A 25,093-nucleotide genomic window follows, 5' to 3' on the forward strand; every position below is an offset into this window, starting at 1 on the left:
TTGTTGATCCATGTCTTATCGTTATTCCCAATTGTATATCCGGTCATGTTCGTGTGGTAATAAGACGCCAAGATAGATCACTTCGGCGTGAAGACTAGAACCTTGTGTCCATGTGCTTTATCCCATGTTTCTTTACCCTTATGACTATTTGTTAATTCTCACTACTATTAGAGGTTATTGGGTCATAGTACTTTCCGCATAGTTTCATTAATCCTACATTCTCATGAGGGACCCCCTATACATCCTTTAACCAGACTTTCACAGTTTTTGTCACATACGGAAATTGTGGTACAGTGTTTTATCCACCATCATAAATTGTGGTTAATAGTGTAGTGTAGTGTTTAATACGTATATGTTGGAACTGGGTGACAACTGACAAGGCCGTAAAAATGATCAGAAGGAGAAGATTTTGTTACCTTCATACTTCATTTGTCTACCATCAGATAGTACGCTTCTGCTTCCATTTGAACCGTGTGCAAGATCCTTTTTGTGCGTGATCTATGAAGAACTTGGCAATCCTAACAGTTTCCATCAGTTCTATATATCTTATTTAATAAGTGGAAGATGTCATCTGTATATGTGTTTAAATACCCCTATTTTTGCGTGTGATTCCTTTTATCAAATACCGTAGAGACAATACGCGACATTTCCGGATTTAGCCTTGTTAAAATGGAAGACAATTCGCAATTGGCGCTCCTAGTGGCGTGACCTGAAAATTAGCGCTAAATTCAAATGTCAATGGAAATGCATATACGGAAATAGATAAGTAAATTACGTTTAGAAATAAAGTGTTACTAAGATATTAACTTCAAAGTTGTTAAAGCAATTCTGGATAAATAAATGAAAATTTATTCAACAGATTATTATTTAAAGACTGAAATTAAGCATTTAACCAAGATGTGAAATGGACTGCTGTGAAGGGCTTGAACTTTCATTTATGAATTACTTTTTTAATTTTACTATTCCTACCTGAACTTTCATGCCTAGATTTGTCTTTTTTCTCATTTAAAAGCATTGTAACATCACATTAAGACACTTGTCAATAAAAATATCGGCACATTCCTTACACACATGATTCAATGAATTTATATTTAAGATCTGGACAATTTTGCTTTTAACTTGAAGCCTACTAACAGAAAGAAAATCTATAAATTTACCCTCAAGAACATTCAAAATTTCCCTATAAACAATACTCCTATTACATTAGGGTAAAGCAAATTTGCATCGTCATATTGTTTCAACAAAATATGTACATTTCTTAAATCACCCATATTTCCTTCAGTGCTTGACAACGCATTACGGCATTCCAAATGGGGTAACTTGGAACACAACCAGCCACACACATATGCATATGCATTTTCTTGAATTAAATCAAAACCCACAGGTCACACTTACAACAACATATCGGTATTGAAGATTAACTGCTGCACCATACAATAAAATAATATTATATTTTAAACCAGTTAAGATATGGGTTGCGCAGATCAGAAGTTTAGTAAGTAAGTCCTATAAAAATCTCTTTGTAAATGGAAGAATATATGTGCAAACACAATATTTACTTACATTTTCTTGTCACGAGGGAAACAGAAGAAAGACCGCAAATTCTTCTGCATTTCACAGTCATTGCAGCCAAACACAGCATATATCTTTCCACTCATATCGAGAGGAGATATAAAGGAATGACACACGCTACTATTTACGTATGGCAACTTAATGCAAACGCATAAATAACGCCGAAAACTTCACAAACACATACACGTGCTCTTATGACAGAGTCAGTAACTCCCAGGTCACTCCGCTAGACAGAGCTCTAATTGCTGTCCCTCGATATCTCGCAGAGTGTCTTGTATTGTCTCTACTGTATTTGCTTTTATTAACAAGTGTAGTGACTGGCATTCTCTTTCGTGACTGGGTAACAGTAAAAGAGGCCATAAGCCTCTCGAAAGAGATGTAGCAGAAGAAGAAGTAGAAGAAGAAGTTTCAGATACTCGTTGCCAAATAGCAGTTGTTTACGTACGGTACCTGCCCGCATCGAGTTCTGTGCCGTAGTCTCTGTTTGGTTTGTCAATTTTTTTCAATTTTCGCGTATGGCTAACCAAACCGTTTTGTTTACAGCTGTCGGTCAGTGGTATTTAGACAGTGGTTTGTATTACTGTCGGCGGCGCTTCACCATGTATTTTACTTAACTAGGTGAGCTGAAATAAAATTGTATTGCTGAAGTGGCACGAAGTAGGTTGCTGTCGCATCAAGTTATTTCTTGGCAATTCCTCTTATAAATAATAACTTCGACTTAATTATATGTATTTCAGTTGCATGATTACGTTTAGGAACTTTTGCAGCTTGCGTTTATCCAGGGTGTCGCGAGTGAGAATTCAATTGTCATGTATTTTTTTAAAGAAACATTGGCCATGCGTGAAGTTATTTGAGCTTTACGTGTCCCTGTCTTACACTCACTTCACCCTTTCACCTATACATTTAACCACGGTATCACATCTTTAACCGGTCTCGAAAGCCAAGAATAACGGCCGAGAGGATTCGTTGTGCTGACCACACGACACCTCGTAATCTGCAGGCCTTCGGGCTGAGCATCGGTCGCTTGGTAGGCCAAGGGCTGTAGTGCCATGGGGTTTGGTTTTTATCACATCTTTAAGATTCCCCCCCCCCCCAATCCAACTTCAGATCTCTCGGTCAAGATGGTTTTTTTTCTATAATACTTCGTATCTCATATGATCAAGATTGGTGGTTGGACGTAAGGCGAAAGCTAATTTAAAAAAAACCACATGTATCCTGCGTTCGTATACTTGCAGAGTAAGCAGTGTATTCGAAAGTTATTGAATAACTAAAATGATGAGAGGTTTCCCTCTCGGTGGTACACCTATTTTGTTAGTCATTTGGACACAATTGTAATCCATAGGTAAATTTATTTAGCCTACATTTCTAGGTAGACCCATGTAGGGTAGGTGAAGGACGTAAAGTTTAAAGAACATTCTTTCTAATCGCCTCAGAATGAATGGCAACTGATCTTTACATCCAACACAAACTCTTCCCCTTTGTAATACTTTTCTTGCAGGGACGTACAGTAAGTAGTGCCCATCATTTGTTTCATGTTGGCTAATGCAGTTGACTTATACCACTGACACATCTACATTTGATATCGTATGTGGAAGATACGTCCTGTTTGAACAGCATATGTGAAGAAGTAATGATTTTTCTCCAACATTATTTTCATGCTTGTTCTTGGGCAAATTTGGCAACATGCATGCAGCTGGGGAAGGATATATGTATATTTACAATTGGCTTCACGTCGCATTAACACAGATAGGTCTTATGGCCATGATAGGATAGGAAATGGCTAGGAGTGGGAACGAAGTGGCCATGGCCTTAATTAAGGTACAACATTTGCGTGGTGTGAAAATGGGTAGCCACGGAAAACCATTTTCAGGGCTGCCAAGAGTGGGGTTCGATGGGGAAGGATTGAAGGAATAGAGAAGATTTCTCAGTTCTTTAAATGGCTTTTATATATTACTGTTGCTATACCAATATCCTACAGGGATCTAAACTTAGTCCATTATTACTAACCTGTGGTAGAGAATGTATTAGGCCTGTTCATGTTTCATAATTAGAGTACTCTGCCCTATAGGCTACATCTAAGTGAACTCGAGGTTGTACTAATAACATTTTCTTGCGAAATGTTACGTAGGCCTAGATGTATGTAGGCCTGCAGTATATGGCTAAACTCATAGGTTGTATGTAGATTGGGGGAATGTTTTCAGAGATTAGATGTTTGTCCCTCTTCAGAAATTTTATTTTTGGGTTATTTGACAACGCAAAAGGTAGGGTGAATATTATGTATTGCTGGAATTGTGTTTCTTAATTAGTGTGGGGAAAGGGAACGTAGAATCAGTCCCTATAAAGATGCGAGACAAAGACAATTTTTTTTGTCAGTGTCATCAAGTCTGTACACTGGAAAACATGGGAGAAAGGTAAAGTTGTAAAGATCATACCCTGATATTTGCAGTCGTCATTGACGTTTTATTTCACTTTGCAAATAATTTAGCAGAAGTTGACATTAAAGAAAGGTTATAGATTGAAAACTGATAAGGATTAATCATAGAAGAAACTGAAGTCTGTACACTGAATCTGTGAGCTATGGTCACGGATGACAACTTGTCAGAAGCTGGAGTGGGAATGCACTTAACTTTCTCCAAACCACTGTAGAACCCCGGTAATCTGACGTAATTAGTGCTGTGGTCTGTTCGGATTTGGAAAAGTTCATATTTTCTGGAAAAACCATGTATCAATACAATTACAGCTACAGTATTAGTAAGTAGCCACAAGGCAGCGTAGCATAGTGGTTAGCAGGGTTAGTTCTGTGTGCTGAAAGATGATTACAGATTATTCTAGTTAAGTGAAAGTTGTAATAATGTTATTGGCTTTACGTCCCACTAACTACTTTTACGGTTTTTGGAGATGCCGAGGTGCCGGAATGTAGTCCCTCAGGAGTTCTTATACGTGCCAGTAAATCTACCGACACAAGGCTCACGTATTTGAGCACCTTCAAATACCACTGGACTGAGCCAGGATCAAACCTGCTAAGATGGCGACAGAAGGCCAGCGCCTCAACCGTCTGAGCCACTCAGCCCAGCTTAAGTGAGAGTTGCTGTGTTTTTATTCAGATGTAAAAGTTAACCTAAATAAGAGGAAATTACAGTGTTTTTAAACGGTATAGGCCATATCCATCAACATTTAAGAGAAATGTGGATCACCAGGCGAGTTGGCCGTGCAGTTAGGGGCATGCAGCTGTGAGCATGCACCTGGGAGATAGTGGGTTCGAACTCCACTGTTGGCAGCCCTGAAGATGGTTTTCCGTGGTTCCTCATTTTCACACCAGTTGAATGCTGGGGCTGTACCTTAATTAAGGCCACGGCTGCTTCCATCCCACTCCTAGGCCTTTCCTGTCCCATCGTCACCATAAGACCTATCTGAGTTGGTGTAACGTAAAACAAATTGTTGAAATATGGATCACAGAGAAAAATCTGGAGCACTGGAATACAGGAATCATCCGTCCGGCATCATTTAAAAAAGGAGATAAAAACCAACCTAGATAATTACAGAGGAATAACCCTTTTGGACTGCACGTACAAAATTTTCTCCTGCGTAATTCACAACAGGAATCACAATTTGAGAATACCAAGGAGGATTTTGTCCATACAGAAGCTATCCAGAACATATTCTCAGGCTGAAACTAATAATGAAATATTACAAGTGCTGAAATAAGGAGCTCTTTATCTCATTCATAGATTTGTAAAAAAGCATCCAAAATTAATAAAAATCATCAATTAATCGAAATCGAAACAGACTTTCAACCTATTATGTCATGTTACGTACATTTAGTACGTGTTGAAGAGATGTTAAGTACAGAAAACCTCCCGATTTCGCGTCGGTTGGGTGGTTCGGATCCCACTGGTGTCTGGTTGGCCATTTTTGTTCTGTACTTAACATCTCTTCAACACATACTAAATGTACGTAACACGACCTAATAGGTTGAAAGTCTGTTTCGATTACAATGCGGTTGTGAAAATTCAGTATTCATCATCAATTAACTTTAACAGACACAAATTTAAGGTAAAGTTCAGGGGAGACGTGTCAAAAGCTTTTACAGTGAAAGCTGGCCTCAGTCAAGGTGACGGATTATCTCCACTGCTTTTCAATATGGCTCTCGATTATGTTGTCAACCATTGGCAAAAGGAAAGCTCACCTACAATCACAGTTGGAATAAAATCCTCAATAAGAGCAAACTGCCTGGGATTTGCAGATGATTTAGTTCTCTTAGCCTTTAGCTTGGAAAGAATTCATGCCCAGATCACCAATCTCCAAAAAATCGCCCTTAAAATAGGACAACAAATATCTTTTGAGAGAACTGAGATCATGCCCTTGAAACCTCTCAGCATAAGTAAAAACTTTCAATCAATCAGTCACTGTTGATCTGCATTTAGGGCAGTCGCCCTGGTGACAGATTCCCTATCTATTATTTTCCTAGCCTTTTCTTAAATGATTGCAAAGAAATTTGAAATTTATTGAACATCTCCCTTGGTAAGTTATTCCAATCCCTTACTCCCCTTCCTATAAATAAATATTTGCCCCAATTTGACCTCTTGAATTCCAACTTTATCTTCATATTGTGATCTTTCCTACTTTTAAAAACACCACCCAAACTTATTCGTCTACTGATGTCCTCCCACGCCATCTCTCCACTGACAGCTCGGAACATACCACTTATAATACCAATTCCCTATGGGAATCAACATCTATATCGACATACCACTTAGTCAAGCAGCTCGTCTCCTTTCTCCCAAGTCTTCCCAGCCCAAACTTTGCAACATTTTTGTAACACCACTCTTTTGTCGAAAATCGCCCAGAACAAATCGAGCTGTTTTCCTTTGGATTTTTTCCAGTTCCTGAATCAAGTAATCCTGGGTCCCATACTCTAGTTGGGGTCTCACCAGAGACAAATATGCTCTCTCCCTTACATCCTTACTACAACCCCTAAATACCCTCATAACCATGTGCAGAGATTTGTACCCTTTATTTACAATCATATTTATGTGATTACCCCAATGAAGATCTTTCCTTATATTAATACCTAGGTATTTACAATGATCCCCAAAGGGAACCTTCACCCCATCAACGCAGTAATTAAAATTGAGAAGACGTTTCCTATTTGTGAAACTCACAACCGGACTTTTATCCCCATTTATCATCATACCATTTTCTGATGTCCATCTCACAACATTAACATGGTCATTTTGCAGTTGCTCACAATCCTGTAACTTATTTATTACACTGTATAGAATAACATCATCTGCGAAAAGCCTTATCTCTGATTCCACTTCTTTACACATATCGTTGATATATATAAGAAAACATAAAGGTCCAATAATACTGCCTTGTGGAATTCCCCTCTTAATTATTACGGGGACAGAAAAAGCTTCACCTACTCTAATTCTCTGAGTTCTGTTCTCTAGAAACAGAGCCACCCGTTCAGTCACTCTTTTGTCAAGTCCAATTGCACTCATTTTTGCCAGTAGTCTCCCATGATCTACCCTATCAAATGTCTTAGACAGGTCAATCGCGGTACAATCCAATTGACCTCCTGAATCCAGGATATCTTCTATCTCTTGCTGGAATCCTACAAGTTAAGCTTCAGTGGAATAACCTTTCCTAAACTCAGACTGCCTTCTATCAAACCAGTTATTAATTTTTTAAACGGGTCTTATATAATCAGAAAGAATGCTTTCCCAAAGCTTACATGCAATGCATGTCAAACTGACTGGCCTGTAATTTTCAGCTTTATGTCTATCACCCTTTCCTTTATATACAGGGGCTACTATAGCAACTCTCCATTCATTTGGTAAAGTTCCCTCATGCAAACAATAATCAAACAAGTACTTCAGATATGGTACTGGATCCCAACCCATTGTGTTTAGTAAGATGATCAAAATGATCAAAAAATTAACGTAGTTTTACAATTTAAATATCTTGGAGAAATCATCACATACAACTTAAACGAGAAGAAACACGGATAAATAGAAAAGAAAATGAAAAAAAGCCTGATTTCTAACCTGGTCATCGTATAATAAGAAATCCATGTCAGTAGACACTAAGATCCAACACTATAAAACTGTAACTCTCCTGGAAGATTCTTATGCTTGCGAAACTATGTTCCAAATTAAAAACAAAAGTACTGATCAGCTCCACAAAACTGAAGGAAGATTCATCGAAACTTGCATAAATAAAAATATCACATTGAAGGACCCTGGGAAATCCCTTCTGAATGAAACTGTCTATTGAGAGATTGACCCAATCACCAGCACAATGAAGAAGAAAAGAATCTCGTATTTCTTTCACATCTTCCGACTGTTAGGAAATCCGACAACTAATGATGAGAAATCTTGGAAATAAGACAGGAGAGCAATGGATCCACGTTCAGCAAGATCTCAAAGCAGTTTGGCTTGATACTGAGATACTGAGAACAAAAATAAAATTAAGACCTTTTTTAAAACTCGAAATTTTCAACAGAAATGACACATGGAAGTGCTATAGCGATTTCAGATGAATTGAGAAAATTATGATCGGAACGAATGAGAAAGTACTGTGTAGATCACAAGAACCAAACAGTACAATCTTCAAAGAGAAAGTGAATGTGGAACGACTCAAGTGGTCCAACGTGGCCAATAAAGATTAATAATATTAGGTCATATTATAATTTAATTAACAGTGTATTGTACAGGGTCTTTATTTATGCTTGGAAGGGACTTTGTCGCTCGACCTTGGCCGCCAGTGATGGTTCAGTTGCTGGCTACCGCGCGTGCGTATGTACGGCAGAATATGGTGCTCAAAATCATTATCATGCATTTCACTCACCATGCTTACAGTTTACGCTCAAAAATCATTATCATGCATTTTACTCACCATTTTTACAGTTTATACTGAAAATGTTCCCCATGCGCTGCCAAAATAATCGGCATCTCCTAATGAAGTTTTCTGTTACTCTACCAAGTTCTTCAGCACTGATGGATGCAATTGCAACTCGTATATTGTCTTTAAGTTCATCTAGTGTGTGAGGGTTGTTCCCATAAACTACATTTTTTAACATTCCCCACAAATAAAAATCACATGCCGTTAAATCTGGCCTACAAGGCGGCCACAGATTTTTACTTTTGATCCTCGTACCAAACACGCTTCAGTAAGGAGATAACGACCTTTACGTCTGTTTTTATTGTTTACTGAACCTGTAGGTTTGAATCTCTTGGTCAGTTGTTTTATTGTCCGATTGACAGGAATGGGTATCCCTGGAGATTTTGCTCGAAAGTTTTGTATTGTCCTAGCGCACGATTTTCTGCACTTAATGTAAGTGCTGTGCAGATATACACGTTCACGTAACGAATATTTAACATACATTACATCACTATACACAATCACAATAAAACAGTATACAATACGACATACAGTACACAATAGCTTCATTGAACACCCTACTATCTCGGAGTTCAGCTCTCAACAACTGCAGAGTGCCGGAAACAGTGCGCGCCAGCGGCCGGTAGCGACTTGCCATCGGTGGCCAAGTTCGAGCGATAAACTCCCTTCCAAGCATAAACAAAGACCCTGTATTTTGATCCTATTCCCCTAAATGCAAGCTTAAATGATAATTTTTAAGTACAGAACTAGGATTAAATTCTTTCTTTACATTGCAGTTGGGATTTTAATTATTATCTCTACTACAGATTCTGTTTGGATTATCCAAAATGTCAGATTTGCAGGTTTTGGATTGCCATAATTGAAGTGTGGTGTCAAGAAGGAAGCAGACAAGTTGAATCATTCTGAGGGTCCACGTACCGTTAGTGTGTTATGTTCCCTCAACCCCCTGTATTCCTTTCTTGCCGACCTCATCGGACCACCCATCTATGACTCTGCGTGCAGAGGAGGCTTATTTTATCACTACCATTTCACTAATTTCGTGTTTGGAGTTAAGGTATGGAAATACGTCAAAACGAGCCACTACTGGTAAATATGAAAGGAGGAAGCTTATTCTCCATTCTGTGCAGCAAGTAACAAGTAATTTCCAGTGTGCAGAAGAAGTTAAGATGAGGTTAATACATGTAAAGAGAATTGTTGTGCAGCAAATTAATTTTGATATCACATAAGTTTACAGTGAGGTGATGGAATATACTTTCCAGTCATTTAATTATGTTCAGTATGTGTATCTGAATGGTATTTTGGATGTTTAATGCACCATTTGAAATATGTTGCTGGGGAAATTATGAAATTAGACTGAGTTAAAGATGTAAGTTGCTTTACGTCTCACCGACACAGGTTTTATGACAGTGATGGGATAGGAAAGGGCTAGGAGAGGGAAGGAAGCGGCTGTGGCCATAATTAAGATGTAAAAATGGAAAACCATCTTCAGGGCTGCGCACAGTGGGGTTCGAGCCTGCTATCTCCCAAATGCAAGCTCACAGCTGCGTGCCCCTAACCGCATGGCCTATTCGCTCAATAGTTAGAGGCGAACAGGGAAGAAGGTGAGTAGGATTTTGCAGAGATAGCCAATATTAAAAAGTTCCTAAGTTGTAGAGATAGCCTATGTTTGTCATTAATTTTTTATGCAGGATGGGTGGGAAGTATGTATATACAGTAGAAGTGCGCTATAGCGAGTACGGCATATAACGAGAACTCCGTTGTAGCGACGACTTTTTTGTGTCCCTTCAAAATTCCTATATTCAACTGTGTATCGTTCTTCGGTTACAGCAAGAACCCTATCACTGGCGCATCCGTTATTACGAGCGATTAAGCGCGCGTGATTTTTTCCGTTACCGATATTTATGCACCCCAGCGATGATGCTGCTTGCGATCGATTACCTTCGGAGTCGTTTCGTCGCTATGCACTAGCGATTTCTCTCGTCGACATTCGAAGGCGATGTCGGAGTCGATTAGTAATACCCGCCGACAGCTGTTCCGTAAAGAAAATTCGAAATGAAAGAGAACATATTTTCGTAATAAATGCGTAAATGACGTGTCCGATAACGGTTGTTAACTCGTTAAAAATTAAGGCTGACTAAACTATCGCTTAATTTTGAGGCTAAATACTGCAATTAAGTAAGAATGGGATAAACCTCGAGATATGGCAGAGTGCTTAATTGATTTCAGAGCTTAGTTTATATTTTGTCGCGTCTGGTTGAATTACGGAAAGGCTATTATGAAAATTTATAGCGAGAAAGTTATAGTTTCTCTACTGGCGCTTGAAGTGTGTTTTCATCATACGTATAGTACGGTTAAGTTAGGATACGTGACGCTGTTTGAATAAGAAAACTGAAACGTTTGCAACAAAATGCGATCGATCATCTTCGGTACCGGTACGGTATAGTTTTCTCACTTTGTGCATTTGCGATCTCTCTCGTTGACATTCAAAGGCGATGTTGGAGTTGATTACTAACACCCATCGACTGCTGTTCTCTAAAGAAAATTCTAAATGAAAGAGGATAACACGTTTTCGTAATAAATGCGTAAATAACGTGGCCGATAACAATGGTTAACTCGTTAAAAATAAAGACTGAAGTACGGTAAACGATATCTTCATTTGAATGTAATATACGGAAATTAAGTAAGAATGTGATACACCTCAAGATATGGCAGAGTACATCACTGATTTCAGAGGATATTTCATATCTTCTCGCGTCTAGTTACGGCTATTTACATGTCAATTTTTCGCGTGGAGGTTATTTCTCTACATGCGTTTCAAATATGTTTTCATGATAGGCTACATATACGGATAGGTTAGGTGACGCTGTTTGAAGAAGAAAGCTGAGGTGTTTGCCACAGAAATCTCTGGAGTGATACCGTATTTTTCCGAATCCAAGACTTTTTTTCCCAGAATCTCATGCGAAAACTCAAGGGTTGTTGCATTCGTGGCCTAACAGTAAGTTAATTGATACCACTGGCAACTACCGCGGTAACCACGCTGCTTCTTTTCACACGCGCACAGAACTCTTTGACAATAAACGACTGCCTCTTTACTACACATCGCTAGCCGCGACAACCGGTGTGCAGTGCCTGTGTGTTTCTCAAACCTGCAGAATGGCATCAAAACCATGCGACCCTTCGAATTCTTAGAAAAGCCATGGCTACTCAGTGGCAGAGTCATAACACGTCTATTGTACTTGACACTTAGTAAAATTAAGGTTTATAGACAGCAGGAATATTTTCGTGATGGATAGTCGTATTGTAAAGATACGTGGAAAAGGTATTGCCGGCAAATTTTCAACGGGTTCTAGTCGATATTATGATGCCAGTTTTAAGTTGATGTTTATTAAACACTCGAAAATGTAAAATAATTGTGCAGCCGCAAGAAAATACGGCATAGGCATAACTAAAGCCAGTATTTGGCGTTAGCGTGAAACAAAGAGCTAAAAAAATGCGTACTGTACAAAAAATGCATTCAGTGGTCCGCAACAAAGACGCTTTAAAGAAGTCGAAGATGAAATTGTGAGGTATGTGCACGAAAAACGCAAGGGCGGAAGGGCCATACCGTGGCGCAATAAACTCGTTCGTTGACTTTCAACGTTCGCGATTAGGCCTATACATCGCTAGCTGCTGAATTTGGCCGAACCCGACAAGCGAGACGTGCGTGTAGCGGTAGCCGGTTATATCTGACGCTGCGTAAAAATAACAGTTTTATAGACAGCAAGAATAATTTCCTGATGGATCGTTGCATTGTAGAGACGCATGGAATAGGTATTGCCGGAAAATTTTCAACGAGTTTTTTTCGGTATTATGATGCCAATGTTAAGTTAATGGATATTAAACCCGCGAAAATAAAGAATAATTGTGCAGCCACAAAAAAAAAAAAAAAATACGGCGTGACGAAAGTCAATGTCCGGCGTCTAAAAATAGTCTAAAAATGCGTAGGCATAATGTACAACACGGCATTCATATGATTTTACAAACTTCTTTTTGAGCCTGATTTAAAGTTTTTGAAGGGAAAAGTGATCTTGGATTTGGAGAAATGCGGTACTATATTTTTTTTTCAGAATGAAATTAAACATACACTTTCACGTAGTATCGGATTACGAAAAATAACACACAAGTAAGCCGTAGTGTGGATATCATCAGCGGAAACACAAGTTTTGAACAAAATGATTGCCGTTTCATACCGATTTTAATGTGCATGAAGGGTTTTCCGACTTTTATACAAAAATCGGATATAACGACAATCCGTTATAGCGAGTAAAATTTTCGCTGTTGTGAATTCTCGCTATAACGGACTTCTACTGTATTAGAATCAGACATGGATAAGTTAATTTTATTTTAGGAGGGAAAGTGGAAAATAGAAGTTGTTTATGATCCCTACAACAGATATCTTAATGCAGATGTTAAATTAGTAAGATGGGTGTTAGGATCACAAATAGAACTTGGTTATGATATGAAAAGTCGTGTATTACTGCTAGCTTGCTTGTTTTGTATATAAGATGTGATAGCTATGTAGAGCTGAAGCAATTGAGAGGACATGTAAACTTGTAACTGGCAGTCTGTAAATTGATCATATAAGTTACACTGTTTGGACAAATAGTCAATGGTGAGCTATGTTGAAATGTAGATCCCATGAGATCTCCAAAGTTGAGGAAAATTAGGTGTGATCAACACTAGGATGTGTAGCCATGCCGTGTTGGCTGAAGGAAGAGTGGAAAGGAACTGGCCACCATGGCCTCTGGTCTATTTGAGGGCACTGACCAGGTTACCATGCTCAGGTAACTTCTTGAGGAGCAGGTGGAGATAAAATAACTAGAGAGTTCTAGTCAACATTATACATTGAGTTCAATGTGTAAGTATTTAATTTTTTACTTGTAGTGGTTTGGCAATTTGTTCTTGTAACTGTAAAATCATTATTTAATATAATTTCCGGGTTGAACCGTGTTGTACTTGTACGCACATCATGTACAGTTTGCCGTCGTTTTGAATACATTGCAGTATTCTTTGTCAAGGCGACTGAAATACCCCTACTCGATCCGAGGTAATCAGTCTCCCAGGCAGAAATTACACTACTAGAGTGGCCTTGATCTTGGCCTTTTATATCCTAGCCTTTCTGGCTGATGTAAGCCCTGGCTGTCTCGCAAGAATTCTGGAAAGTATACCTCACAGCCAGGTAGTGGGGTCTTGCCCGCGCTGTTATGTAATGGGGTTGCGGCCCGTGTGTTTATGTTGTGGTCTGTATGTCTTAAACTATGAATGATAGGCATCCAAGAATTACTGATTTTATATCCTTCTTCTAAATTTATGTTGTTCGGATGTTTCTCGATTTCGATAGCCTCGCGGATTTTCCTTTCCAGATTCCAAGGGATAGCTGCTAGGATCTTGGTCTTGTCAAATGATATTCCGTGCCTAGTTTCATAGGAATGCTTGGCTACTGCTGAAATATCTGTGAATGCTTGGCTACTGCTGAAATATCTGTGTTTTGGTTCTTGGTGTGGACAAATACAACATAAAAACTATCTATAAACCTCACCGTAAGCTAGCCCGTTATCTACCACCAGTAAAAGACACAATAGAATTACAGGCCCCTGGAGTGTATCGCATTGAATGTAGCTGCGGAGCTTGTTATGTAGGTGAAACAAAACGTCTGATCTCCACCCGCCTAAAAGAACATATCCGTCACACCAAGAACCAAAACGCAGATATTTCAGAAGTAGCCAAGCATTCCTACGAAACTAGGCACAGAATATCATTTGACAAGACCAAGATCCTAGCAGCTATCCCTTGGAATCTGGAAAGGAAAATCCGCGAGGCTATCGAAATCAAGAAACATCCGAACAACATAAATTTAGAAGAAGGATATAAAATCAGTAATTCTTGGATGCCTATCATTCATAGTTTAAGACATATAGACCACAACATAAACACACGGGCCGCAACCCCATTACATAACAGCGTGGGCAAGACCCCACTACCTGGCTGTGAGGCATACTTTCCAGAATTCTCGCGAGACAGCCAGGGCTTACGTCAGCCAGAAAGGCTAGGATATAAAAGGCCAAGATCAAGGCCACTCTAGTAGTGTAATTTCTGCCTGGGAGACTGATTACCTCGGATCGAGTAGGGGTATTTCAGTCGCCTTGACAAAGAATACTGCAATGTATTTGAAACGTCGGCAAACTGTACGTGATGTGCGTACCAGTACAACACGGTTCAACCCGGAAATTAAATTAAATAATTCTTCACACCATGGAAGCTTCACTTCTAAGAAACTGTAAAATCAGATTAAAACAGTCAAATTTTATTTCAACCTAATCAGGAAGCTGCTGCAGAGACCTACTGTTTGCTCAAAGAAGCCTTTTGACAATAAGGTAATGAGACAGAGTAAAATATTTTTTTGGTACTGCCTATTATGGCAGAAATTCTGAACAAATGTCTACATCTACAACATCTGGAAGTATTGCTTACTTGTGTGGCAATCCTTTTAGATCTTGAACAGACAATCCAGGTTTTTGTATGTTATAGTATTGTAAGTAGTGTTGAGATAAGATCAGTTTTGCTTTAGATGAAAATGTAGGAACATGCGAAGTAATCCTGACTGACTGATCTTAGAGAATTGAGTTAAGAAAGGCAAACCCATGTGCATGACATTTGCTGATCTGGATGAGGCCTTTGAAAATGTTGATTGGACCAAGCTTTTTCAGACACTGAAGGTGATCAGAATAAAACAAAGAGAAAAAAAAGTCAACCTCAGTCTACTCAAAAACGAAACTGCAGTGATGAGAATCAAGGGTTGTAAAAGAGAAGCATCTACTCAGGTAGGACTGCAGTTTATCCCCCTTCTTTCACTGTTCATGTATTATCGGCACATATTTTCTGGATAGATTTACACCCTACTGCTGAATCGGTAGACCTCGGTAATCTTCGAGATTCGTACTGGCAACCTTTGAAACACAAACTCTGAATCACTTATGCATCGCTGTGCGACATCTGGCGTACACTTTATGTACTAGTACTGTTGTTGTTTACACAGCAAAGCCAAACTATAGAATTCATCCTAGGAACAAGATTCGCATCGAGAAATGTTATATAATGTGTGTGTGACACAGTTGTTGGCTTAAGATAATAACGGTTTAGAAACTTCATATCGATCGATCATACTATCGATTCAATTCAGATTTTATTTTCATTCAGTTGTCAGCACTACTGGAACCAGGAGAGCTCCCTCCTTACTCCTCACCCCCATTCACAAATCTGTCCAGAAAAAGTGTGCTGATAATAGAAAGGGCAGTAAAGGAAATCAAATAGGAATTGCATGACATTTTATAGTAAAATGCAATACTGATTCGGGATAATATGTAAACTTTGCTTTAACCCAACGTAGATGCATTACCTTGTCTCTAGTGGTGGTCTAAAACATACTGTTTGACTATTTTTGGGTCTTTTTCTTGAAACTTGTGTATTCTCAATAAATCATCATTGATGTGCATTCAGGGCTGCTGCCCAGGTATCAGATACCCTATCAGTTGTTCACCTAGTCTTTTCTTAAATGATCACAAAGAAGTTAGACATTTATCAAACATTTCCCTTGATCAGTTATTCCAGTCACTAATTCCTCTTCTTGTAAATGAATATCTGCCCTAATTTGTCCTTTTGAATTCCAACTTTATTTTCATTTTATGATCTTTCATACCTTAAAAAGCACCACTCGAGCTTATTCATTTACTAATGTAATTCCATGCCATTTCTCCACTGCAGCTTAGAACATGTCACGTAGTCGAGCAGTTCATCTCCAAACTCCTTGGTCTTCCCAACCCAAAGTTTGCAACATTTTATAACACTACTCTTTTGTCAGAAATCACCCAGAACAAATCGTGCTGCTTTTCTTTGGATCTTCTCCAGTTCTCCTCTCAAGTATTCTTGATGTGGGCCCCATTCACTGGAACCACCCTCTAATTGGTGCCTCACCAGAGACTTATATGCCTTCTTCTTTACTTCCTTACTTCAACCCCTAAATACACTCATAATCATATGAAGAGACGTGTAACTGTTGTTTACAACCTCATTAATGGGATTTCCCAAATGAAGATCTTTTCTTATGTTAACACCTAGGATAGGGGTTTTCAAATGGTGGACTCCAGTCTGGATCTGGACTGTGATGCCTTTCTTCCTGGACCTGTGTGGTTTATACAATATCAAGAGTAAGAACGAAAGGAAAAAAAATAGAATTAGAAACAGTAAAAATATCTTTGAGAGTAATGTATGATATATGTTCCCTAGTCAAAATTATAGATTGAGATTTCCCACTTAATTGGTTTTTTTTTTTTTTTTTTTTTTTTTTTTTCCTAGTTGTTTTACGTCGCACCGACACAGATAGGTCTTATTGCGACGATGGGACAGGGAAGGGCTAGGAGTGGGAAGGAAGCGGCCGTGGCCTTAATTAAGGTACACACCGGGCGAGTTGGCCGTGCGCGTAGAGGCGCGCGGCTGTGAGCTTGCATCCGGGAGATAGTAGGTTCGAATCCCACTATCGGCAGCCCTGAAGATGGTTTTCCGTGGTTTCCCATTTTCACACCAGGCAAATGCTGGGGCTGTACCTTAACCAAGGCCACGGCTGCTTCCTTCCAACTCCTAGGCCTTTCCCATCCCGTCGTCGCCATAAGACCTATCTGTGTCGGTGCGACGTAAAGCCCCTAGCAAAAAAACTAAAAAACAATTAAGGTACAGCCCCAGCATCTGCCTGGTGTGAAAATGGAAAACCACGGAAAACCATCTTCAGGGCTGCCGACAGTGGGATTCGAACCTACTATCTCCCGAATACTGGATACTGGCCGCACTTAAGCGACTGCAGCTATCGAGCTTGGTCACTTAATTGGTACTTAATATTTTTAAATGTATGCATTCACATTAAAAATACATTAAAGTAGTTATGTAGAGCTGAAGCAATTTAAGAGGACATGTAAACTTGTAACTGGCAGTCTGTAAACTGATCATTTACGTTACACTGTTTGGACAAATAGCCAATGGTGAGCTATGTTGAAATGCTGAATCCCTTACCTGGATATATTAATGTATTTTTAATGTGACATTAATTTAAAGATATTAAGTATTGATTAGGTGGGAAATCTCAGTCTATAATTGTGACTGTTATACCATCAATACGGACCTATAATGTAATTAATAACTCGTGATACGTTCCCTAGCTGAAAATAATACTTGCTTCACAGATGGCAATGAGTGTTAGTTTTGATTTTTCTCTAGTCTGCAGCCTCTTCCCTACCTCAGTAGCAAGGTTCTTCAAAACTACTACTTAATAGTTTCAGTGCACAAATTAAAAAATAATGCATTGTGTACACATCAGTGTAAGTTTCCAATTCTTTCAGTGAACTTCTGCATCATGAATGTCTACAAGAGACTTAAAGTGAACTCTGAAATCCTGCCTCTTCAAGCCTCAATGGGAACTGCAATTCTTCTTCATTTTGTTGGAACGTATAGGCACAAAACCAACATGTTTAATACGCAGACACAAAATTGACATATTTAATATGCATTCGGACAGTTGCTCTGATTAAGAGTGGGAATTTAACGTGGCATTTCAGCAGTAAGTATTTCAGTTATGACCAACAATTTCCACTTTGCAGTGATGCAAGGGACCAGAATTACATAATATTGTTTTGGGGCTTTTAGGACATTTAAGAAAAGGCTAGGTAAGGAGTTGATAGGGTATCTGATACCTATGTAAAAAAAAAAACCTTAACAAACAAGTTGAAACATTTCACCTTTCCACCACTTTAATAATCTTTGATTATTCTTATATTAAAAGAACATTAATCTATTTAAAAAGGGTACATGTTTCGTTTTCTTTTGAAAACATCTTCAAATGTGTTCATAGTTCAAGATAAAAATACATACAAAGTACAGGTTTCACAGACACACAGATAACAACACATTGTTAAGAACATTTTGTCCTAATCATGGTAAAAAATTTAAAAAAATATGAGTCTTGAGCATGTGACATATCTCATTTCTAAAGGCACATTACACATGAAATCCATTTAATCTTTTGTCTTAAAATTATTTTAATAACATTCTGAAGAATGAAGAATTACAACTATATACATTTATTCAAGAAAAGAGCATTCAGCAGGTCACTTTCTGTGAGTGGAAAGGGAAAATTTCTTAATTCGGATAAAATGGACAAATTGTGTTTGAATTAAAAGAGCAACTCCACGTGCAGATGTTGTATCAAAATCCCGTGTCATTTCCCACAGCTGACTTGCACCTGATTACCTGCTGCACTCGCAGCTGCCTTCCTTCTAGATGGAATCAAATATTATTAAAGTGGTGGAATTTTTTAACTTGTTGAGTTTTTTACATACTAAAATTCCACAACGGACCAATATGAACATGCAATATTTGCTACCTGTCAGGTCTCTTCCTACAGCCTAATATCCCCAAAACAGTATTAAGTTGAAGGCTCCATTAGAGGCCAGTCAAGAATGCATGGGATGAGTTACCACATACGACATTGACATTTGATTCTCTTGGATTTCTTACCTGCTGACATCAATTTAGTCTTGAAAAGGCTAATTTTCATACCATACTCATTGCACCTATTTTCAAGTTCCTTGAGCTTGCACCCGGGAGATAGTGGGTTCGAATCCCACTGTCGGCAGCTCTGAAGATGGTTTTCCGTGGTTTCCCGTTTTCACACCAGGCAAATGCTGGGGCTGTACCTTAAATAAGGCCACGGCCGCTTCCTTCCCACTCCTAGGCCTTTCCTATCCCATCGTCGCCATAAGACCTATCTGTGTCGGTGCGACGTAAAACAAATTGTAAAAATAAAATTATAAAAAAATCAAGTTCCAAGATATTAGACTGCAGGCTTTCAGCACAATCTGCCATTAAGACCAAGTCATCAGCATAAGCCAAACTGCTTACTACATTTTCAGCTAACTTAATCCCTCCTTGCCACGTAATACCTTTCAGCAGATAATCTATATAAACTATATGAATAACACATGTGAATTAAAAAATGTCTAACCGCGGTAAGTACATTGAACCAAGAACTCATTCTACCATCAATTCTCATGGCAATGCAATTGTCACCACAAAAATCTTTTATTTTAATAATCTACCCTTAATCCTATAGTCCCTCAGTATGGCAAATATCTTTTCCCTCGGTACTCTGTCATATGGTTTCGGTAGATCTACGAAACGCAAATTTAACTGTCAATTCTTATCGTAATATTTTTTCAACTATCTGGCGCATACTGAAAATCTGATCTTGACATTCACCCTAAGGTCTGAAACCACACTGATTTTCATCCAACTTCCTCTGAACCACTGACCGCACCCTCTCTTCCAAACTCGCAGTGAACACCTTACCTGGTATACTGATTAATCAGATACCTAGATAGTTGTTGCAATCCTTCCTGTTCCTGTGTTTATAGACAGGTGCAGTTATTGCTTATGTCCAATTAGAAGGTACCTTACTTCATGCTAAGGTTATTACACTGTGAAATCATTTTATCCCTTCCTTCCTACTATATTCCACCATTTCAGGTCAAATTTACTCTATTTCTGCTGCTTTATGACAATGGAGTTTATTTACCAGCCATTCCACTTCCTCAAGCGTAATTTCACCAATATTACTGTCCTCTCAATGAGCTTGGTTGTTCGTGATGTCACTAGGAAGATTTCCTTCGCTGAGATGATTTTCAAAATATTCCCTCCACCTCTCCAGTGATTCACTGGGATCTATTATGAGTTCACCTGATTTACCCAAAATACTATTCATTTCCTTTTCCTCCACTCTTTCTAAGATTCATTACTGTCTAGAATGGTTTCCCTGCTGCTTGACCTAGCCTTTCCAGGTTATTACCAAAATCTTCTCACGATTTCTTCTTGGATTCAATAACTATTTGTTTCGCTCTGTTTCTTTCATCTACGTACAATTCCCTGTCTGCGTCAGTCTTTGTTTGGAGCCATTTCTGACGTGCCTTCTTTTTACATTCACAAGCTTCTCTCACTTCATCATTTCACTAAGAATTTTGCTTTTTCCCACCTTGACACATGGTTGTTCCTAGGCATTCCCTTGCTGTTTCTACTATAGCTTTCCGTGGTTTCCTATTTTCACACCAGGCAAATGCTGGGGCTGTACCTTAATTAAGGCCATGACCGCTTCCTTCCAATTCCTAGGCCTTTCCTATCCCATCGTCGCCATAACACCTATCTGTGTCGGTGCGTCATAAAGCCACTACCAAAAAAAAAATCTACTATAGCTTCCCTGTATGCCACCCATTTTCTTTCTATATCCTGAAGCTGCTTACTGTCCATTGTTTGGAACTTTACACTAATCATATCGATGTACTTCTAATTTTCCTCGTGCTGGTGATTTTTTTGACCCTATTCTTCTCCAGACATATTTCACTTTATCCTAGGCTTAGAGATACTTAGTTCACTACAGATGAGATAGTGGTCTATATCATAGAAAAATGCCTGGAAAATCCACACATTCCTAACAGATTCCTTGAATTCAAAGTCTGTTAAGATATAGTCTTATGGATCTGATGGCCCTACCCTACCATTTGTAGCAGTGAATAGCCTTATGCTTGAAGAATGCATTTGTAACTGGTAATCCCGTACTAGCACAGAAGTGAAGCCAATACTTCCCGTTCATATTAGCTTTCCTTCCCCACATTTACCAATAATCTTTTCATATCCTTCAGTTCTGTTTCCAACTTTTGCATTGAAATTGGCCATTAGCACTATCTTATCCTTACTGGTGACCCTGACTACATTGTCACTTGTTAAATTCATCTTCATCTGCACTCTCATGTAGTGAATGCACCAAGACAATTCTCATCCTAATGCCTCCAACTGCTAACTCTACCCACATCATTCGCTCATTTACGTGCCTAACAGATGCTATGTTGTTTGCAAAAGTATTCCTGATAAACAGTCCTATCCCACACTCTGTCCTTCCCTTTTTAGCACCCATCAAGTACACTTTATAATCTCCTAACTCTTCCTCGTTATCTCCCCGTACCAAAATATCATTAACTCCTAATACATCTAGATGCATCCTCTTTGCTGATTCACCCAGTTCTACTTACTTACTTTCTTTCTCTTTCTTCCATAAGCTCCATTAATATTGATAGCTTCCCGTCGAATTCCATTTTGTTCGCCAAGTTGTTTCCATGGAGTCTCTTGCCTGTCAAATGGGAGTGGGACTCCCATAGGTCTGAGGCTTGCTTAAAATGTTCTGAGCATGCTCGGTGAAAATTCGTTGAAGCAGGATGCTACGCTTGGTAGTCCTGATGAGGATCTCTCCTCTAACAAACAAACCACGTCCTACCATCCCATGTGTAGCAGTTAATAGCCTTACATTTGAAGAATGTGTTCATAACTGCTAATCCCATACTAGCACAGAAGTCCGGTTAACATTTGCCATTCCTCTTAGCTTTCGTATCTTCCCCACATATACCCATTGCTTTCTCATATCCTTCAGTTCTCTCGCATTGAAATCACCCATTAGAAGTATCCTATCCTTGTTGTTTACCCTGACTATGATGTCACTCAGTGCTTTATAAAACTTTTCAAGTTCCTTCTCATCTGTGTCCTCACATAGTGAATCGACTGAGACAATTCTCGTCCCAATTCCTCCAGTTGCCAAATCTACCCACATCATTCACTCATTTACGTGCTCTATTTTTTCTGTCATTTTATCAGAATTGCGAATTAGATCCACTGATTATTTTAAACTCACAATCATTTTTCATCATTGTTTTAAATTCGTCAGTGGATACATTTTACAATTTGAATTATCATGTCATTTCGTATCACCTCGTATACCATTAGGGCCGATGACCTAGATGTTAGGCCCCTTTAAACAACTATCGTCATCATCATTTACTTGCCTAACAGAAACTATGTTGCATGCAGTAGTATTACTCATGAACAGTCCTACATCACACCCGTCAAGAACACTTTATCCCTTCCTCATTATCTCCCCTTACCCGGGCTTAATACGTTCTAAGCTTGGTAAATTCTGTGAAAGAGGATGCCACCCTACTTGCATATAGTCCCAGTGAGGATATCTCCTCTAACGGGTTAGGGACCGCCGGTGCATTGCATAGTCCTGGCCGCCTGAGCATAAGGAGGGCTATGACTCAGAATATGTCCGAGATGCCCAGGCTCTCAGGACCTCTTACCAGACCACTCAGCTGTTGCCATGGTTCACAAACTAGGATGTGACTACAGTAACCCACACCACAAACCATCAAATAAAAAATATATGGTTATAAGTCCTCGATGATAGTACTCGGCACATAAATCTGGTTACTAGAAAGCAAATATCGCTCCCCTATTCTCATTTACTTTTAATAGCCATCACTGCTGCCAGCCTAATTAGTTACATATTAAAATCACTACACATAACCATAACAGACTAACCTCACTGTAAGCATCTTTAATGGAGGTTCCCTTACCCAAGTAAATGATTCAAGTAAAACTGAAATAAATCAAGATATTCATAAGAAAGTCAGTTTTCAAGCTCAATGAGGAATTAAGGAAAGAAACACACGCTCTTCCTCACTCAGTTTAATGTTATATATTTCTGCCTTTATTTTGATATACACATTACTGTCAGCATATATAGAGGGAGATGTCTTGAATGATAATTTAAAACACTAGGCTGATTTTTGTTACCGCGAGTTTGAGAGAACGGCTGAACTGATTGACATTGTAAAGCATTCTGTCAAAAGCTCGTGAGCTGTAGATTTGCAGTGTCCTTAAAAGCATAAACATTTCATGCCATATATTTTTTAATTATAAAATAAAAATGTAACATTCTCATTGTCCAAATCCAGTTCTTCAAGGCCGCCTGAACTGTGAGAGCGCTGAGGCATGCGACATGATGTAGGAGGTGGAAGGGAGTAAACACATGCGCAGTCAGACATCTTCCTTGTCAGCTGTACTTTGGCTTCTTCAGTCTATGTTGTAGCGAGTTGCTTGACCGAGAAGAAGCTATTCAGTGCAATTTTACTGTCTCTTCTGTAGTTCTTCCTATATTTGCTAGCTTGAAGTGATTTTGGATAAATTTAAAAGTTTCCTTCTCCATGTTGCCTTTCCCTATATTTGTTAGCTTAAGTGATTTTGGAGAGATTTTAACTTTTTTCATGTCATAATTTTAACACAGGCTGTCAACTTCTTCTATTCCGGTAGTTAGCAAAGTGAGGGCGATTCTCTGTGTCGTACTAATGTGCTAATTTTCAGTTTTGATTTGTCTGACATGTTACCCATAATAAACCGGTTACAACTTTGTTATTAATGAAATCGTTGACATGCTCCAACAAAACAACGCAAATGTCAAGAATGCATTTTTCATCGCTGGTCCCAGGGGCACTAGAAAAGCATTTAGGAATTAAAAAGTACTTCATATCAGTAACATGGACAGGAATAACCACTGTTTTGCTGTCCAGGGGTTAAACAGTGCACATTACAGTCAAAATTCCTCTAAATTTAAATGAGAGTTTGGTGTCCGGACTTATATTCCAGAGCAGCTGACAATAGTCGATTAGCAAGGCTCAATATGGTATAAAGCGCCAATGGCAAATAGTCTTCATAACGTGTGTGAATCATCTTCTAAAATATATCATAGGTAATGACATTCCATTCCTTCTGGTGGAAAAATTATTGTTCTTGGGGGAGATTTCATAAAGGTTTTGACATATGCTTATCGCCATACAATTATTTATTTATAATTATATTAAGGATACTTTTCTCTTTGACCCTTCTTCAAAATATGCTGCTTACATAAAAATGTGCAGGCAAAACCACAAAAAAAAATTGGAATTAACTGATTTTGTTTTTTTGCAAGAAATTGGTAATAGACTACCCCGCTGTAGATGGTGATGGATCAAATGTCATTGAACTACCAGCCAGAATTTTAGCACATGGTGATATCACAATTGAAATTTATAGTAAAACGTTCACTTCTGCAAAAGATGTCATCATTTTCTTGAAGGTTGCCATTCTTAATTAATTAATTAATTAATTAGTTAATTTGAAAATTATTGGGCTTATACCCAGTAGTTCAAAACCATGCACTAGTGTCAACAGATTAATACTGACGATGAAAGGTAGCTACTAAGATTTCCTACATAATTCTTGAATTGCTTGGAATTAATGATTTGTCTCCACTTATTCCTATTCTAAAACTTAGAGCCATACTTATTCTCCTTAGAAATCTGAATGCTTCCAATGGCTCCTATACAGAACCAGATTTGGGCCCAATTGTAAGAAGTATGTGTGAAAATTGTTTAGATCTGGAAATAATAAGGTGAGATAAAGCTGGATAGAGAGCTCTAATCCCTTAAATTGACTTAACATCATCTGGTAAAACACTTCCATTTTCTTTCAAGGGGCATCAATTTCCAATTAGCTTGGAAGTTGCAGTGTCAAGTGAGTGATATTTTAAAGTTGCAATAGTGCCAAAAAGTAATTCTACAAGAGATGCACCGAACAAGTGGCTGAGCGATTTGGGTCACGTGCCTATCAGCTTGCATTC

At 38.6% G+C, this 25,093-nt stretch overlaps 1 protein-coding gene across 1 annotated transcript in view; it reads left to right on the plus strand.

Moving 5' to 3' along the window:
* The first annotated feature begins 2,044 nt into the window (after window positions 1–2,044).
* Window positions 2,045–25,093, plus strand: part of LOC136864281 (IQ motif and ubiquitin-like domain-containing protein) — a 361,129-nt gene continuing 338,080 nt past the window's right edge. The window contains exon 1 of the mRNA XM_067141057.2: window positions 2,045–2,190. The gene's annotated coding sequence lies outside the window, so the exon portion shown is untranslated. The remainder of the gene's footprint in view (window positions 2,191–25,093) is intronic.

Source organism: Anabrus simplex, chromosome 2 (genome assembly GCF_040414725.1).
Source record: "Anabrus simplex isolate iqAnaSimp1 chromosome 2, ASM4041472v1, whole genome shotgun sequence".
Classification (NCBI taxonomy): Eukaryota; Metazoa; Arthropoda; class Insecta; order Orthoptera; family Tettigoniidae; genus Anabrus; species Anabrus simplex.